This window comes from Mus musculus, chromosome 4, assembly GCF_000001635.26.
Source record: "Mus musculus strain C57BL/6J chromosome 4, GRCm38.p6 C57BL/6J".
Classification (NCBI taxonomy): domain Eukaryota; kingdom Metazoa; phylum Chordata; class Mammalia; order Rodentia; family Muridae; genus Mus; species Mus musculus.
This window is the reverse complement of record NC_000070.6, coordinates 66,479,162-66,491,584: the sequence shown is the minus strand read 5'-3', so window position 1 is coordinate 66,491,584 and position 12,423 is coordinate 66,479,162.

The window sequence follows — 12,423 nt, the reverse complement described above, 5'->3', positions numbered from 1 at the left end:
ACTAATATCCAATATATATAAAGAACTCAAGAAGGTGGACTCCAGAAAATCAAATAACCCCATTAAAAAATGGGGCTTAGATTTGGGAACAAAACACCCATGGAAGGAGTTACAGAGACGGAGTTTGGAGCTGAGATGAAAGGATGGACCATGTAGAGACTGCCATAGCCAGGGATCCACCCCATAATCAGCATCCAAACGCTGACACCATTGCATACACTAGCAAGATTTTATTGAAAGGACGCAGATGTAGCTGTCTCTTGTGAGACTATGCCGGGGCCCAGCAAACACAGAAGTGGATACTCACAGTCAGCTAATGGATGGATCATAGGGCTCCCAATGGAGGAGCTAGAGAAAGTAGCCAAGGAGCTAAAGGGATCTGCAACCCTATAGGTGGAACAACATTATGAGCTAACCAGTACCCCGGAGCTCTTGACTCTAGCTGCATATATATCAAAAGATGGCCTAGTCGGCCATCACTGGAAAGAGAGGCCCATTGGACTTGCAAACTTTATATGCCCCAGTACAGGGGAATACCAGGGCCAAAAAGGGGGAGTGGGTGGGCAGGGGAGTGGGGGTGGGTGGATATGGGGGACTTTTGGTATAGCATTGGAAATGTAAATGAGTTAAATACCTAATAAAAAATGGAAAAAAAAATGGGGCTCAGAGCTGAACAAAGAATTCTTACCTGAGGAATACCGAATGGCTGAGAAGCACCTGAAAAAATGTTCAACATCCTTAACCATCAGGGAAATGCAAATCAAAACAACCCTGAGATTCCACTTTACTCCAGTCAGAATGATTAAGATCAAAAACTCAGGTGACAGCAAATGCTGGCGAGGATGTGGAGAAAGGGGAACACTCCTCCATTGTTGGTGGGATTGCAAGCTTGTACAACCACTCTGGAAATCAGTCTGGCAGTTCCTCAGAAAATTGGACATAGTACTACCGGAGGATCCTGCAATACCTCTCCTGGGCATATATCCAGAAGATGTCCCAACTGGTAAGAAGGACACATGCTCCACTATGTTCATAGCAGCCTTATTTATAATAGCCAGAAGCTGGAAAGAACCCAGATGCCCCACAACAGAGGAATGGATACAGAAAATGTGGTACATTTACACAATGGAATACTACTCAGTGTGAGGAGCGGGTGTGGCGACAGTCCCAAAGGCGCCAGGGACTGCAGCTAAGTCATATGATTTGCACCTGACTTCCTCATATAAGCCACAAACATCTTGAGAGCTGTGCAGGTGTACCAGGATACTGGTGAATCCATTTTGATGGAGATATGCCCCTGCTTCCCTGATTAGCTGAAGCTGCGTGTCTGGTGAGGTGGCGTGGCCTGCTGTGCATGGATGGGAACTGAGAGTATAAAAGAGTGAGAGGCCCAGGGTTCGGGGGAGATATAAACAAGGGAGATATAAACAAGAAGAAACAGGACTGAATAAACGTGTGCAGAAGTATCCTGTTGCAGCGTCGTTCTTCCTGGCCAGTTGGGTGCGCGCAACAACTCAGCTATTAAAAAAATGAATTTATGAAATTCCTAGGCAAATGGATGGACCTGGAGGGCATCATCCTGAGTGAGGTAACCCAATCACAAAGGGACTCGCACAATATGTACTCACTGATAAGTGGATATTAGCCAAGAAACTTAGGATACCCAAGATATAAGATACAACTTGCTAAATGCATGAAATTCAAGAATAAGGAAGACCAAAGTGTGGACACTTTACCCCTTCCTAGAAATGGGAACAAAACACCCATGGAAAGAGTTACAGAGACAAAATTTGGAGCTTTGACAAAAAGATGGACCATCTAGTGATTGCCATATGCAGGGATCCATCCCATAATCAGCTTCCAAACGCTGACACCATTGCACACACTAGCAAAATTTTGCTGAAAGGACCCAGGTATAGCTCTCTCTTGTGAGACTATGCCGGGGCCTAGCAAATACAGAAGTGGATGATCACAGTCACCTATTGGATGGGTCACAGGGCCCCCAATGCAGGAGCTAGAGATATTACCCAAAGAGCTAAAGGAAACTTCAACCCTATAGGTGGAACAACAATATGAACTAACCAGTACCCCTGGAACGTGTGTCTCTAGCTGCATATGCATCAAAAGATGGCCTAGTCGGCCATCACTGCAAAGTGAGGCCCACTGGACTTGCCAACTTTAGATGCCCCAGTACAGGGGAACGCCAGGGCCAAAAAGGGGGAGTGGATGCTTAGGGGATTGGGGGGGTGGGTATGGGGGACCTTTGGGATAGCATTGAAAATGTAAACTATAAAATACCTAATTAAAAAAAAAGAAAAAAAAAAGAAATCTCACTCATTTTATTCTTAGAATAACCACATGTTAAATTTATTTGTATTATGTTTTAATTTTATAGGTAAACAAAGTAAAAATCAGAGACATTTAGCACTTTTTCAAGGCTATATAGAGAGTATGATCAGTTTTGAATAAATTTAATGATTTCATTACCACCTTCTCCATTCACAAATATATGAGGCAGGTATGACTGTTAATTTCATTTGCCAATAACCAATATCCCAGATCCATGGTACATTAATTGCTTCTAGTTGAATCATTTATGGAGTTTCTAGAAGAGAAGCCTTTGAATAGTGAGTCACCAGTAAGTGCCTGCATCCTGCCTCTTATAACTGCATCATTCACCTTCTAATGCTTTTGGAAATCGTCTCTCCTGATTTGGGCAGGAATCATCTCATTGGCTGTCTTTGGGCATGTGAAATTCAGAGACTGACAATGGAAAGCGATGTTAACACTTAATATATTCAGGCTGTTATTTGATTGAGGACACTCACAGAAAGCTACCAACTAACAAGGGTTGGGTTAGGAAGGATATTGGATATAGAACAGTAGACATAATTAGTTCCCGATCATACCATGAGCACCTACTGCATACAATTCAAGTATACAAAGAGAGAGAGACAGATGTGAACTTCTGAAGAAGTTTACATTTTAAAATAAAATCATTTACTAGTCTTGATGTGTATCATTTCAGCAGAAGGCAAGGAGCTAGATTTGATGAGTAGCCATGGTCAGAAGGCTATATGAGGAAAGGCAACAGTGAAGTAACTTTGTGGTTTAAAAAAGAGTGGACTGAAGCAGAAATATGACTTAAAGGCGAGAGAAGAATTGATTTTTATGGGTTAGAGAGGAATACAGTAGAAAGTACAAGCTTGGAGTTGCAGGAGTGAATGACCAATCAACAGGATGGCGAAGTCTACAAGGGAGGAATGCAATTCCCAAAAGATAGTCAGCTTCTTCTGGGGCTCCAGGCACATTAAATGAATCCTATCAGAGTTTTGCAGAGAGGCAGTCTCAGCATGAGCAAGGGAGGTGTACACTCAAACCCTGATTATGTTGCTCTCTAACTCTATGGGCTTGTACAAGTTAACAGAGCTCAGTCCCTCCATTTGTGACAGGGATGAATAGACAGACCCATCGTCTCCCTACACCAAAGCATAGATTCCCAAAGTTGATTGTATCACGGCATTACATTTGTATGTCCACAGGTCCCTAAGTGTAAAGGACAGCCCAGCAGCTCCAGTAATTAAGTGGGCAAGAACAATTTAATATAGATATATATATATATTATCGTTTAATACACATTATTTGAGAAAAAGTTAACATTATTACCTGGAACTGCTGATTTGTAAAATGAACCTGTGGACATGGTGCAGTTTCTCAAAGCTTGGTATTAGACTAAGTACCACATGCTCCATCTCCTCTCCTGCTATCATTGACCTCTGCATCATTATAAAAGATGATAATGGGATCTAAAGTTAAGCCTATGAGTTACCTATGAACTATGAATGTAGCAGTAGCAGTAGAGGTTCCATTGGTTATTTTACTGGTTATTTTGTCAATCTGGAGTGATCTTGAAAGAGGAAATATGAATTAAGGAATTATATGAATCAGATTAGTGTGTAGGCAAACCTGGGGAAGTGGGTTCTGATGATTGATATAGGAGGTACCAGTTCAGTGCCCACGGTGCCACCACCAAGCAGGTGTTCCTGGGTGGTATATGAAAGCAGAACAAACAGAGCAAAGCATAGAGAACAAGCTGGAGGGTGGCTCTCATGGCATCTGCCTCTAGTTCCTGCCTTCATGGTAGACTATAACTCTTAACTAAAATAAAGCCTTTCTTCCCCAAGTTAGTTTTGGTCATGGTGTTTACTATACATAATATTAGAAATCAGCTAAGACAGAAGTCAAATGTCACTAGGTTCTTCTCTAAAGTGTTACACATGTCCTAAAATTCTTCTAAGGCCTTTAGACACTGCCACCCTGTGTCCACTTCTCCCTTGGGGTGCTCAGACCCAGTTGGGCACCAGAATAAACTGGAGGGAGGGAAGCTTTTCCAGTCAGGTAGGAACAGGCAAGATCTAGGTCTATAGTGAGTCCACCAGCAAGGAACGAACACTAGGAACAGCTTTAGAGTACTGGTTCATTTATTGAGGGGGAGAGGGACATTTATTTTTTTTATATTTATTTTTTAAATTAGGTATTTTCTTCATTTACATTTCAAATGCTATCCCAAAAGTTCCCCAGACTCTCCCCCCCCCCCGACTCCCCTACCCACCCACACCCACTTCTTGACCCTGGCATTCCCCTGTACTGGGACATATAAAGTTTGTAAGACCAATGGGCCTCTCTTCCCAGTGATGGCCGACTAGGCCATCTTCTGATACATATGCAGCTAGAGACACACGTTCCGGGGATACTGGTTAGTTCATATTGTTGTTCCACCTATAGGGTTGCAGACCCCTTTAGCTCCTTGGGTACTTTCTCTAGCTCCTCCATTGGGGGCACTGTGTTCCATCCAAGAGCTGACTGTGAGCATCCACTTCTCTGTTTGCCTAACCTCACAGGAGACAGCTATATCTGGGTCCTTTCAGCAAAATCTTGCTGGTGTATGCAATGGTGTCATCGCTTGGAGGCTGATTATGGGATGGATCCCCTGGTATGCCAGTCTCTAGATGGTCCATCCTTTCGTCTGAACTCCAAACTTTGTCTCTGTAACTCCTTCCATAGGTGTTTTGTTCCCAATTCTAAGAAGGGGCAAAGTGTCCACACTTTGGTCTTCATTCTTCTTGAGTTTTATGTGTTTTGCAAATTGTATCTTATATCTCGGGTATTCTAAGTTTCTGGGCTAATATCCACTTATCAGTGAGTACATATCATGTGAGTTCTTTTGTGATTGGGTTACCTCACTCAGGATGATGCCCTAGAGGTACATCCATTTGCCTAGGAATTTCATAAATTCATTCTTTTTAATAGCTGAGTAGTACTCCATTGTGTAAATGTACCACATTTTCTGTACCCATTCCTCTGTTGAGGGACATCTGGGTTCTTTCTAGCTTCTGGCTATTATAAATAAGGCTGCTATGAACATAGTAGAACATGTGTCCTTCTTACCAGTTGGAACATCTTCTGGATATATGCCCAGGAGAGGTATTGCGGGATCTTCCAGTAGTACTATGTCCAATTTTCTGAGGAATGACCAGATTGATTTCCAGAGTGGTTGTACAAGCTTGCAATCCCACCAACAATGGAAGAGTGTTCCTCTTTCTCCACATCCCTGCCAGCATCTGCTGTCACCTGAATTTTTTATCTTAGCCATTCTGACTGGTGTGAGGTGGAATCTCAGGGTTGTTTTGATTTGCATTTCCCTTATGATTAAGGATACTGAACATTTTTTCAGGTGCTTCTCAGCCATTCGGTATTCCTCAGGTGAGAATTCTTTATTTAGCAGAGAGGGACATTCATATCCCTGGAGAGGTAGGCAGTGTCTCTGGGAAAAGGTTTGTGTGGCTCTTTATCATTGGTCAGGCCAGGGTGGTGGAAAATGCCTCATTTGCATATTCGAGGGGCTGTAGAGTTGGGGGGTGTTTATAAGGTCACACAAGAAATGAAGTATGGTAACTGCCACGGGGGAAAAATTAAGGGCTGATGGTGGGGCAGCCAACTTTATGGCACCAGGTTGGCAGAAGGTTAAGATCCAACTCTGATGCCTCATATGAGGTATCTGGGGTTCTTGACTCTTCCTCTGTAGGCCTGGGCCATTAAAGTCCCACCAGACTGCATTTATACCATTAAAGAACTATCATACTAAACATAAAATTAAATGCAATATGTATAATATGTTATGTGTATCATACAAAAAATACTTTAAATTGATAGTACCAACTGGAGCATCACAGCAAAGGATGGAAAGTGCAGATGAGAAGAGAGAAGAAACTGTACAGGAAAACACCAAAGAGATCATCCTGTTAACCAGTACCAGTGTAAACCAAGATTGGTCTTCTGTCCGGTATGGAAATAAAACCAAAATATCAGCCACTAACATTTCACCTGTTCAGTGCATTAAAAACTAAAGACAGTCTATCTAGTTGAGGGTAAAAGTGTAGGAAGAAAAAAAAAATTCATTTATTGTATGAAAATATATATGTACCTGGAACACTTTTGGAAATTACGCAGAGGGTATGCAATAAAACTTTAAAAATGCATCCACTTAACATAGCAATCCTACTTGAGAGAATCTAGCATAGAGAAATAAGATAACATAGTACATGAATATAATATTAGGGCCATTTATTGGGTGACTATTTAACATAGCATAAAACAGAAGTCTAGTTCTACCCTGAATGCTTGTTGGAACTTGTTGGTACTTTTCCAGGAAGAGTCATTTAGTTGTTTTCTAAAGATGAGTTAGGTGTATGTGTATTGACCAAAACAGATGAGAGAAAAATAAAGATAACATGCAGACTAGGAACAGTGAAGGGATTGTATACAAAAATAGAAGGGGTTTGGGAGATGTCTTAGTTGATAAAATGCTTGCTGTGCAACTATGAAGACCTAAGTTCAAATCCCCTACACCTATGTAAAAACTGGACACAGCTGTGCACACCTATAGCTTCAGAACTGAGTATGTGGAGACTGGCACATTCCAGAGGCTTGTTGGACATGCAGGCCAGCCCAGACATTGAGCTCCAGATTCAGTAACAGTCACTATCTCAAAAAAAGGAGGGGGGTGTGTTGGAAAGGGATTGAAAATAACACCTGGTATCAACCTCTGGCCTGTACAGATTCACACATAAGCAAGTACTCCCACATACTCATATGCCAGCACATACATACATAAAAATATATCAAAGAAAACAGTATCAGGCTTATAAAACCATTAGGGAAACTAAATAGTATAAAAGCCATATTTGATTTTTGATATTTATTGAAATATACGTGGGGTTGGCAAGATGGCACAGTAGATGAAGATGCCTTCCACTGAGTGTAACTACCTAAGTTAGATCCCTAGGACCAATTGTCAACTGAAGTAAGGTGTTCTGACCTCCACACCTGTGCCACAGCATGTGTGCATGTACTATGCATCACACACACACACACACACACACACACACACACACCCCTAACTAACTAAAACACAAATAAATAAAATCCAAAAAATTAATGTGGCTGGAGGCTGGCAGATACATTTAAATAGAGAATAGGGAGATTGCTGACTTAATACATTTATACAGAAGTTGTTTTGCAGGTGGCAAGCAGCCTTTATGACCCTAAGCAATTTTATCATTAAATCCAGTCATGTGCCTGTGTCCTTGCCCTTCATAGGTCCATCAGACATGCGTACATCACTGAGCTCGGCCCCCAACTCGGCTTTATGTTATCTCTGGTTTTCTCCAAGTACATTCTTGTTATGAGGCCGCACTTCTCTGCATGCTTACAGCTCTGTCTCCATTTACTCCATCCCCTGCCCTCCTCCCTTCTACTCCTCCTAGAGACACACCCACAGAGAATTCAACAGGACGCCTGCCCCGAAGGGGTTTACAATCTGTCAGGACTATGCTGAGCACATTCTCAAATAGAGATGAAGGTAGTCACGGGGAATTGTGCCAGATGGATGTAATTTTAAATGAAGGACAAGGTAAGTCATCTACTTAGGAAAGGAGGGAGTTGAGGACTTACAGGGAATGAACAGGGCTTAGATTGCAATATGGAGTCAACAGAAGATGAATGGAGGAATTGTCCATTTTGTGATCCTCTGAGGGTGGTTTTGAAATTTATCTTTCAAATTGCAGGAGTTTGGGTTGGGTGCTTTTGAAAGCCTCCATGGAGTCAGATTGCTCCCTTCTATCTCTGAGACACATGGGCAGAGGCACTTCCTCCGAGGTTCATTTTTCAGTTCGGTGGATGGAGACAGCAATCACTGCTGCTCATGACCCCCGCCCCCTCCCCCCCGACTCTGCTTCCCACGAGCACAGAAAGCCAGATTTCATCCACTTGTACCACCCACAGCCCAACTCCCTCCACTCACCCCTCCTACTCATTTTCCATGCTGGCCTCCTTTTAGCCCTAAGTCAACTATATTCTTGGCCTGCTCTGCCTGCCTTCTTGGCCAATGGTTCTGGCAGAGACTTAAGAAAGGTCAGATGGGAGGACTACTGGCCTGGGCTCCTACAAGCTGTGTCCTAGTTTGTTTGTTTTTTCTCTCTCTAAACTAAACTATCAGGGGTTGCCTCCTATGCCCCACCCACTTCCCTCTTCCAAATCCCTTTTCTGAGTCTGAAGAAAGTTTTTTCAGCCTGAGAAGAAACCTTCTGCCCCAGGCAAGCCATATCTAAGGAGCTGCCATCAGTCCCCATTGTCTGTGTCCTGGGATCACTGCCAAGGACTGTGACTCTTGGCTAGGGATGTAGAAGGGCCCTGTTTAATCCCATCTGTTCAGAGGTACAGAGAGAAGCCAGATCCCCTCCTCCTCCTCCTCCCCCTCCCTTCTCCCCTCCAACCCCAAGCTCCATGGATGAGTGGCCTTTCAGAGATGAAAAACTGGAGCCCTGTCAGGAAGACTTCTTGCTTGACAGAGGCAGGATCTAAATATAGTAAGGTACAGCTTAACTCCCCAGCAGAGCAAGCATACCCAACCAGCTCCTGCCTTCTGGGGTATCCTCCCCTTTTGGCACCTAGCCAAAACCCAGTACACACTGGGAATAGAGGCCGGTCATCAAATGCTCTGGATTAACCTTCCCATATCCTATCTAGTACCCCTCTTCCCACATAATGTCAATTAGAACCTACTGAGGCATTCTGGAGCCCCCTCCCTTCTGTCCCCCAATAGCAATAGATTCTCTTCTACTGCAAGCATCATTCCAAAGGCATGCCCACTTTTAAGAAGCCATCTTTAAGAATCTATCACATCACACATATTTAACTTTCCCTTTCTACGGACACTAAACATTCATGACTTTGTTCATTTCCAGGATATAATTACTCCCATTTTACAGATATCAACACTATGGCTATGCAGTAACTGATTCCTGAAAGCCCACCTGGTTAAGCAGTGTTTATCTCTTGCTTTAGAAAATCCCCATGACAACATGGAACTTGATTTGCTGGTTCCCTTTGGAATTTCACTTTATAATTCAACTGAAGGACTTCATGATATTTCTTTTATTTCATTAAAATATTTTTGGAGGCAGAGTTTCACATAACATAAATTAGCCCCAAATTTAATGTATAGCCCAAGCTGTCACTATACTGTTGATCATTCTGTCTCAGCATACTGGGTGCTGAGATTAAATGCAAGTACCACATCTGAGTCTTTTAATTTCATGAAGAATCATGACATATTGATTAGGTTTTTATTGTAACTGTTTTCAAATATACAACAATGGCAACCTACAGGAGGAATTATTTATTTTGTCTCAGGGTTTAAGAGGATTCAGTCTGGTGTGGTGGAGGAGGACCCACATCATTGAGGGTCAAGATGCACAGAAGCACAATGCATGAACTATACCACCTCTCTCCTTCTTCTTTATTTTGTCTAGAGGCCTGACCCAAAAGATGTTGCCTTCTACATTCAAGGTGGGTCTTTCATTCTCAGTTACTCTTCCCTTCTTGGTGTGCCTCAGTCTCCGAGCTGATTCTAAACCCAGTCACCTTAATCATATGACACCAGGAGTCTAATAACTTAGAAGCAAAACAGAGCAACAATGTGATAGCCCCATATAAAGTCTCCTGTGCTCACAAAGATGGCCCAGACCTCTTTCAGAGGCTCAAAAATATATTCATTTGGGTTCAGAAGCTACTATTGACAGGGATGGCCCTGGGGAAGACTCCTTTGTATTGTCCTGCCTCTGGGGGTTGCTAGAGCTCATGAATTCTTCTGACTTATAGCTATTGCAATCAACTTCTGTTTCTGTCTTCATAAGGCTACCATCTCTATGTGTTTGTGTCCCTGAATCTTCCTCTTTTTTTTTTTTCACTAACACATCAGTTATTTCATGTAAGGTCTTCTTCAGTTCAGTATGAATTCACTCTATCTTGATTTCATTTTCGAAGATCTGATTCCAAAGAAGATCAGCTTCTGGGGGATTGCCTGCAAACTATTCCCCTTACTAGAGATGCATTTTAAGGCCCTTGTGGATACCAGAAGCCATGTGTAACAATAATTGCTTTCCTCCACATATGTAACTATGAGAAATTTAATGAATATACTAAGCACATTAAAAGATTAAAAACAGTAACTAATAGTAAAATAAATATAACAGTGACACATCATAGTTTAAAAAACTATGTTGATGTAGTCTCTTCTCTCTGTTTCTCTCTGTCTCTGTCTCTCTCTGTCTCTGTCTCTCTCTCTCTCTGTCTCTCTGAGGCAAGATTTCTCTGCTTAGCCCTGGATGTCTAAGAACTAACTCTGCAGAAGAGGTTGTCCTTAAAATCAGAAATCTGCTTTCTTCTGCCTCCCTAGTGCTTAAATTAAAGGCATGTATCACCACTACCTAGCAGTGGTCTTTTCAAAGCACCTTATTTTACTAATAAAATAAATAAATAAATGATCTTTAAATCTTTATGTCTAGTTGAGGAGGAAAGGCTGAATCTGAGTATTAGTGGCGCCATCCAACAGGTTGGAGCTCCAGACTTGATAAATTTTTTTTTTAAATTGAACTAAGCATCATACTTCATCTCTCTCCACTTCCTGACTACAGTGGCATTACAACCAGATGCCTCATGTTCCTGCAACTATGGCTTCACTTCTATAAAGATCTGAGGCCAGAATAACCCCTTATTTCCTTAAGTTGATTTTGTCAAGTACTATGCCATAGTAATAAGAAAAGTAAAGAATGCACTCGTAAAATAATTTGCTGTGGAATTTTCCCATTCAATCTTTTAAAGCTGTACTTCAACATGGGCCACTGAAATGGTAGAAAAATAAGTATGGGGAAGAACATAATTTGACCCAAAATAGACAATATGCAATGGTAACTAGGAGGATGAACTTTAATTTAGGATTTGCCACTTGATCATTGTTTGAATTAGTATACATCAGCATCTCTGAACTCAATATTAACAGAGTAAGTGAAGAATGAAGGGTTCATTCAGTAGGCTAATTCGAAGAATTCTCCAAGATAATCAATATAGGACACTCAGCATATTGTCTGGTATATAAGTGTGTATCATAGTCACCGTTCCATTGCTGATAAAAGACTATGACATAAACCACCCTTTTGTATAAAGAAAAGCATTTAATTGGTGATTTGCTTACATTTTTAGAACTTCAGTCCATTATCATTTCGGCAAGGAGCATGGTGGTATATATGGTGCTGAAGCAGTGGCTGAGAGATATATCCTCATCCATAGGCAGAGAGAAAGATTAGGATGTAGGCTGGGTTTCCTTTTGCTTTTGAAATCTCAACTACCCGCCCCCCCCCCCCCCACAATAACACACTCTCTAATCCTTCTAATCCTTTCAAAGAATTCCACTCCCTGTTGACTAGGTATTCAAATATATGAGCCTATGTGGGTCATTCTTATGCAAACTACCACAGTGTACAAAAGAGCTGCTGTCCCCATAAGCTGCAAGTTAGGGCCACGGACTCTGAAGTCCACTGCTGGGGTGATTCCCTGGCACTATCACTTCCACCCAGGCACATAGAGAAAATTTTCTTCACTTCTAAAGCTTTCCTTCTATCATTATAAAACGTAGCTAGAAATTATGTATATCTCCTTAATTACAGTGAGACAGCAGGAAGTAATATAAAAAATGTGTAAGAATATTTTGCAAGCTTTCAGTAGTTGTGGCTTTTATGATATAAATATTTGAAGCCACTACTGTTTAGTTGTAATTGTGATCATCCATGATATAAAAACAGTCCTGGGATTCTGGCAATGAATGGCCAGAGTAGAACTTGGTGAGTCAGTATGAAATAGGTCTTTTCTATTATGTGAAGAAACGACAGGCCTGAAGTTCTGAAGGCAAGCTTGTTTGTGATTGGCTGTGGTTAAGAGGTCTCTCATTTATGGTTTCTGTATACTCAGTGAATTCACAGAGTCACAGGAGTGTGTAACCGCTTCTGGGATGAACATACATATAGA